The sequence below is a fragment of the Mastomys coucha genome, unplaced genomic scaffold (genome assembly GCF_008632895.1).
Source record: "Mastomys coucha isolate ucsf_1 unplaced genomic scaffold, UCSF_Mcou_1 pScaffold22, whole genome shotgun sequence".
Taxonomy (NCBI): Eukaryota; Metazoa; Chordata; class Mammalia; order Rodentia; family Muridae; genus Mastomys; species Mastomys coucha.
Genome location: NW_022196905.1, coordinates 147,744,175 through 147,751,353, shown reverse-complemented (window position 1 = coordinate 147,751,353; position 7,179 = coordinate 147,744,175). Strand labels below are relative to the sequence as shown.

The 7,179-nt window shown below is 41.8% G+C and overlaps 1 protein-coding gene and 1 pseudogene across 1 annotated transcript in view; one reads left to right on the top strand and one right to left on the bottom strand.

Annotated features, from left to right (window-relative positions):
• Positions 1–7,179, bottom strand: part of LOC116068856 (zinc finger protein 431-like) — a 193,800-nt gene that overhangs the window by 67,965 nt on the left and 118,656 nt on the right. The gene's annotated exons all lie outside the window — the stretch shown is intronic.
• The window catches only part of LOC116068860, a 50,856-nt pseudogene that overhangs the window by 13,323 nt on the left and 30,354 nt on the right, over positions 1–7,179 (top strand).

Sequence of the window (7,179 nt, the reverse complement as noted above, 5' to 3'; positions counted from 1 at the left end):
AAATGTGATCAGTGTGGTAAAGTCTTTGGATATCAGAGTACTCTTCAAGTACATAAAAGAATACATACAGGAGAGAGGCCCTATGAATGTGATCAATGTGGGAAAGCCTTTGCAAATCCAAGTTATTTCCACATACATAAAAGAATACATACTGGGGAGAAACCTTACGAATGTGTTCAATGTGGTAAAGCCTTTGTAACTCAGAATGATCTCAAGAAACATGAAAGAATTCATACTGGAGATAAACCTTCCAAATATAGACAATAAAGTAAAGCCTATTCACCATCAAGTCACCTCCAACTACATAAAAGAGCACATACTAAAGAGTAACCCTATGAATATAACCAATGTTGTATAAAGCCTTTACAGTGATCTTGAAAGGTTTGGTGGTTTAAATGTACTTGGCCCATGGCAAGTGGAAGTATTAGGAAGTATGTTCTTTCTGGAGTAGATGTGGTATTTGAGAAAGTATGTCACTGTACAGGTAGACTCTGAGATCCTATGCTTAAGCTCCTCCCAGGGCAGAAGAGTTTTCTGGCTGCCTTCTGATCAAGATGTAGAACTCTTGTCTCCTCCAACACCATGTCTGCTTGGACAGTGTTGTTCTTTCCGCCTTGATGATATTAGACTGAACTTCTGAATCTGTACACTCCTGATTAAATGTTCTTTATAGGAGTTGCCTTGGTCATGGTATCTTTTCACAGCAAAAAGAACCCAAATGAAGACAAACAGTATCAAACATACCACACTGGAGAGAAGCTGACAACCTCATAGTTCTGTGCATGTTTGACAAAAGAAATAACATGTTTTAAATAGTCTCTTCTTCCTTCTTCCATTTTTCCTCATCTATATTCTTGTACATCTCCTTTTCCTTCCCATTTCTTTTTTTCCCCCCATGAGGACAGTGATGTATTAAGATAGAATCTCATATGTAGTTTAGAGTAGTCTTGGATTAAAAATCCTCCCACCTCTACCTCATGAAGGCTGAGATTATAGGTGCATATATCCTGCCCAGGTTTTTAAAGCAGAAATCCATGGATGTGGAACCCTGACCTACAAATTAACTGTAGTCTTTGGGAAATTGCTAAGGTAATGAAAATATTGTGGAATACACTCAGGGAGTACAGTTGTGCCTCCACTTTTGCTACCTCCTGGAAGCGCACTACTATAGAGGTATAGAATAAGCGTAGGCATTAGTTATAAAGCAGCCTGTTTCATTTGAGACAATAATAGAACCAAAATGATAAAGAGTGACTAGAGCTTAAAGCACTATAAAGGTCTACGCAAGCCAGACAAGGACTACAGGAGATGCTCTAACAGAGTCAATAATCCTTGGTTGCAAGGATCAACCCCAATGTGTTAAGAGGTGTAAGAGAAGGTTCCAAGGTGCTTCCCTCTAGCTTCAGATAGTGTTTATTTTATTTAAACACTGTTTATTTAAACCCAGATACATATTGGATAGAATAGAGATGAAAACCTTAAGATTCACATGGCAGTCTTTGCAGATCATCATCCATGTTCAAAGAGCATCAGAACATGGGATCTGCTGCTGATGCATTGAAGCAATTCCAGAAAGATCACTGTTATGTGACTACTAGTTTTTGAAATGTTTAATTCCAAGCTTCAGAAAGTAGAAGCTTCATAGGAAGAACACGTAATGTCCAGAGTGCCTTTGGCTGTGTTAGTGATGGGCAGGGAATGAAAAGTCTTGTGGGTTATGCCTAAAGCTTCCCTTGTGTTCTTCTCTATAATGCAAAGCATGAACTATGTTGGTCTCTGAGGTCTTGCACTGTTCATTCTTGGTAATGTTGCCTTGATGAGCAGGTAATGAATTCTGGTCTTTACTGTGCATGCAGAGATCATGATTTCCTAGAAATTCAATGTGACTTCTTAGAATCAACATTGTATTGAATATGTATAACATGTAAACTGATTTACAGTGTAAAGAGGATGTGCCTGGGTTCTGGGCTTTTACTATACAATTCTACATGCATTGAGTGAAGTTTAAGTCCACTACATTGTTGTGACTGCTCAGTATTAGTGGCGTCTAACTTCCAGTAAGCCCATTACACAGTACAACTACCTTTTCAATGTGTTATCTCCTGAATTTTGCACTAGCATACATTAAATTAAAAAGTGTTATTTCTCTGGATTTTGCTCAGTAATTAATTTTGTACTAATAAATTAAGACAGCACCTTTTAGATGCACACATTCACAGTTAACAGAGTCTGCTACTGAAAACTTGTCGAGTGCAATGCATATTTCTTCCTTCTAGTCATCTTGATCTACTACAAATTTGTTCATTTTTAGAAAATTAAATTTAAGTAATTAACTAAATTATGAATATAGTGATACTGGGAAATTATGTTAAAAATAAAAATGAACCGGGCAGTGGTGGTGCATACCTTTAATTCCAGCACTTGGGAGGCAGAGGCAGACAGATTCATGAGTTTGAAACCAGCCTGGTCTAGAGAGTGAGTTCCAGGACAGCCAGGGCTGCACAGAGAACCCTGTCTTGAAAAGCCAAAAACAAAACAAACAAAAAAAAATTGGCTGGAGAAATGGCTTAGAGGTTGCATACACTGACTATACTTCCAGAGGTCCTGAGATCAATATCAGGTAACCACATGGTGGCTCACAACCATCTATAATGTGATCTTGGCACCCTCTACTCGCGTGCAGGCAGAACACTGTACATAATAAATAAATCTTTAAAAATAATAATAAAGAATAAGAGTGCAAAACCCTTACCAAAAAAGGGGAGAATTCTTGTCTCCCCTCCCTAGAGAAGTAGGTGAAATTTATTTAAGGTGGCTATTTGAAGAACATGGTATATTAACCTAGATGTTTTAGTTAGTACGTAAAGTATAGATCATATTCCCTTCTATGAGGACAGTCATGCAAAATACATGTAATTGGGCAAGTTTGGACATCCTATCCTGCTAGAATACTGATCACATTGGGAATAGGCTACTGAAAATGTGCTTCAAAAGACTCACCTGGAAATAATTTTTCTTTTAAAATTAAAGACTATGAAATTATTTTTACCTAATTTTTATTTAAACATTTTATTTTCAAAATGTATTTATGTATAATAAATACCTGAGGCCTTAAGTCCAATTCCTTATTGCAAATAGGTATCACCCATATTCCCCAATTTCATAGGCAGAAATATATTTTTGTAACCATAGATACATATTCACATTTTATATGGGCTACAGCCCAAACAGGTGAAAACTCAAAAAAATTAATTCACCATATGCTTTCCACCTTTGCTGTCATGGGCATTCTTCAACAGATAAAAACTTGATAATGGCCCTGCCTTCACTGGCTCTCAATTCCAAACGTTGTGCATATGCGGGGAAATTGTCCATCATATGGGAATTCCCCACAACCCTCAGGGCCAAGGAATAATAGAACACATCAAACCCTAAAGTCCCAACTCCTAAAACAAAAGACAACCACCTACCCCCCTAATACACAATTAATGATGGCTCATACTGCCCTAAACATATTTAACATCTACAAAAACTCCAAACATCTATCTCCCTCCAATGGCACACACCAAATTTAACACACCCCCATCCTAGTACAATGGGGATATCCTTTGGATTGAATTTGGAAGAGACCAGACCCTCCTCCTTACAACCCATGTGTGTGTGTGTGTGTGTGTGTGTGTGTGTGTGTGTGTGTGTGTGTGTGTTTCACTTGTGTTTTTCCACAGGATCACCCTAGCCTATTTGGGTTCCAGCCAGAAATGTCTGACACCTCCCCACCAACCGAGAAGATGGCCTTTCTCTCACTGGCAGATCAAGGACAGAAGAAGAAAAGGAGGAGGCAGAAGAAACACCACATCCAGAAGGACAACAAGATCTCCTGGAAGGACATTCATGACCTGATGACTGCTGCCCAGGCCACGTGCCCTCCACAAGCTCCCCTTCTCTGTTCTCTTGGCTGTCATTGTCATACTTCGTGCTAACTCTGTTACTGCCCAGCTTATCCCTAGGCTTCCCAACATGCACCACTGGAGATTCTATGCTAGGGAAACCTACAAAGGACACAACAAAGTTATAGGGATCCAGAGCTGTCCACTAGAAGGACGTTGAACGAGGATTGAGATCCCTCTACACCCAGATTCCATCTCTATTATCCCCAGACCTTTTTTCTGCTTTCCTTACGGAAATACAGGTAAATGTCTCCAGGAGGTCCCCACATATGTAGGTTTCATATACTAGAGCTACAGAATGGAATCCACCAGTCATGGAGGCACCATGCTCACTAACCTTAAAACTCATTTTCATCTTTCCATCAGTGATCCATGGGATGAACATTGGCAGACTAGAGTCATGGGTAAAGTTTAACCCAATGGCTATGCCAAATACTAAGTGGCTGACCTGCACATCTCCCAAGAGCTTGTTCCTGCCTCCAAATCACCCTTTACCCATGCCAATATTATCCAACAAGAAAATCTGTCTCAGAAGGAGCTATGAGCTACCCTCACCTACCTACAATACATCCAATATGCAGCTGATTGGCCTTCCCTTAACAGCCCACCCCAGCTTCTCCCAATGCTTTTTCTGTGCTTCTATCTCCCTGCCATTATTAGCAGCTGTTCACATTTCCCTTCATGACCTCCATGGACCCATGAAGAAAGCACAGGACATTCCTCTCTTTGACATACCCCCCCCCCTCTTTGCTTTGTAGGGCCCTTCTCAAATGCCCATCTTACATGCGTCTGTGACATCACCATCACCAAATCAGTATGTGTTAACCCTCCTGCCTTCCTCTGGTGCAAAGGCACTACAGGTGCTTGTACTAACCCCCTTTTCAAGGCTCATCGCACCCCCATGATAACTGTCCCCCAAGTTTATCTCAATGAACCTGAAGAATTCACCTTGCATATGGAAGGAAGCTGAAAGAAGAGAGATATCTGCTCATTCGAATAGCCCTTGCTATCTAACTGGGTGGGACAGGAACAGTTGGAGCAACTCTTGTCCAAATACATCTAGCCAGTGACTTCCAAGACAAGTTTGGCCAGACAATGGCTTCCACTACAGACAGCCTTGAGTCTCTTCAACGTCAGATAACTTCCTTAGCAGGAGTTGCTCTCCAAAACTGGAGAGCCCTGAACTTACTGACTGCTGAATAGGGAGGGTCTTGTGTTTTGCTGGAGGAGGAATGTCAATGAATCTGGGCTGGTAGAACAAGAGATACAAATGCCTAAAGAGCTCCAGGGAAACCTCTGGGCATGATATACTCCCAACACCTCTTCCCCTTGGTACTCTAACCCCTTGGTAGCATGGATTCTTCCCCTCCTTGGCCCCATACTAGCCATTGGAGCCTTGCTTCTCTTTACATCCTGTGTCCTTCAGTTTCTAAAGTAGCAGATGAGTAGCATTGCAAAAATCACTACCAATCAGGTCTTGGTTCAGTATCAAGCTGTTCCCAACATAGAAGACAGTTATTCTGATGACACCTCTCCCTTATAAGAAGAAACAGTTGTGAGGTGGTGAGCAGCCTGGTCCCAGGTTGAGCTCAGGCTTAGAATCCTGGAGACCTGGCAGGTGTTCAGCCATGACCCTTGGGCCCCTGGTTCCTATCCCACCTAAAGCCTCCCACAGCCCTAATTCCCACCCACCCCCACAGAGGGGTGTGTGGCCATCAGTTACAAGCACCAAGCCTTCCCACATGCAAATAATGTTTCTCCAAGCTCCCAGACCAAGCCAATGAGAAAGAAGTACCTGCTGTCCGACCCTGACCCACCCCAAAACTGTATATAAGAATCCTATCCAGAAGGATTAAAGGTGTGTGAGAATTACTCCATCATCTGAGAGCTTCTGTCATAAGAGCTGTAGCACTTGGGAAGAGGTCTGCTCTCACAAAATACCACGTGAAACTCCACTGCACTCCTCACTGTCTAGTTGGCCATTCATCATCCCAGCCTGACCTGACTCAGTGCAGGGTCAAGTGGAGTAACTGAGATGGCATGGTGAAGACAGAGGTGGAGCCAACTGCAGCAGCAGAAGCGGGTGGGTGGGGCAAGGAATGGGAAATAACTTGCCCTCCCTGTTCGAATTCAATCCCCTTTGCATGAACTCTTGCATCCAGCCAGGACAGAGATCTCTGTGGAAAGTCTTCTGTACACAGGACCACAAAAGGAGAAGCTGGGACCTCTCCTCTTGGGCACTGAGCATCAGCAAGACATCTTTTTAAAATGATCACTGCTATGTCAACAGTTTCTCTCTCTCTCTCTCTCTCTCTCTCTCTCTCTCTCTCTCTCTCTCTCTCTCTCTCTCTTTCTCTCTCTTCCTCTCTCTCTCTCTTCTCTTGCTCTTTTCACCCACCCATGCCTGTCATGTAAAATGCTTCATGAAGAGATGAGAGCAAGTATAAAGGCATTTCATGTTGGAAACAGGCCAGCAGGTGCCGCTAGAGCAGTGGTTCTCAACCTGTGGGTCATGACTCCTTTGCGCAGTAGTTCTTTCTTTCTTTCTTTTTTTTTTTTTTTTGTATTTTGATTTCTTTTTTTTTAATTTTTATTAGATTGTCACCGCCCATGTCACCGTCTCACCGATCAGCGGTAATAAGGAGGCGACCACGAACCCTTCTCCAAGCAGTTTATTCAGGAAACTTGTACTACAGAATCATTCGTTCATCTTTTCTTCTTTCTTAGCTAGCTTCTTATTACTACTACTTACATCTTTACATCTTACTACTTACATCTTACTACTTCTATCTTACTACTTACATCTTACTTCTTTCTTCTTACTTACTCCTATTTCCTACTTACTCCTATCCCCTACATCTTACTTACTCCTATTCCCTACATCTTACTCCTAATCTCTACATCTTACTTACTCCTATTCACCTACTTACATCTTACCACTTACATCTTACTTACTCCTATTCCCTACATCTTACTTCTATCTCTCCAGCCCCCAGTCCTTGTGGGTTAAATACTTTCCCTGGTCCCAATCAGCATCGGATACGTGGCAAAGCATAATAGACTACGAGAAATCATGCCTGCTTGCATCATAAACTGGAGGCATGCAACTTTTCCAACTAAGGGCTTGTGTATCAATGCTCTCTGCTCTGGCCGGAGACCAGGTGTTCAATATATATAGTGTGGCAGCTGCGGCTCCCCACATTAGATGTTTTCTTATTTACAATATATCCTT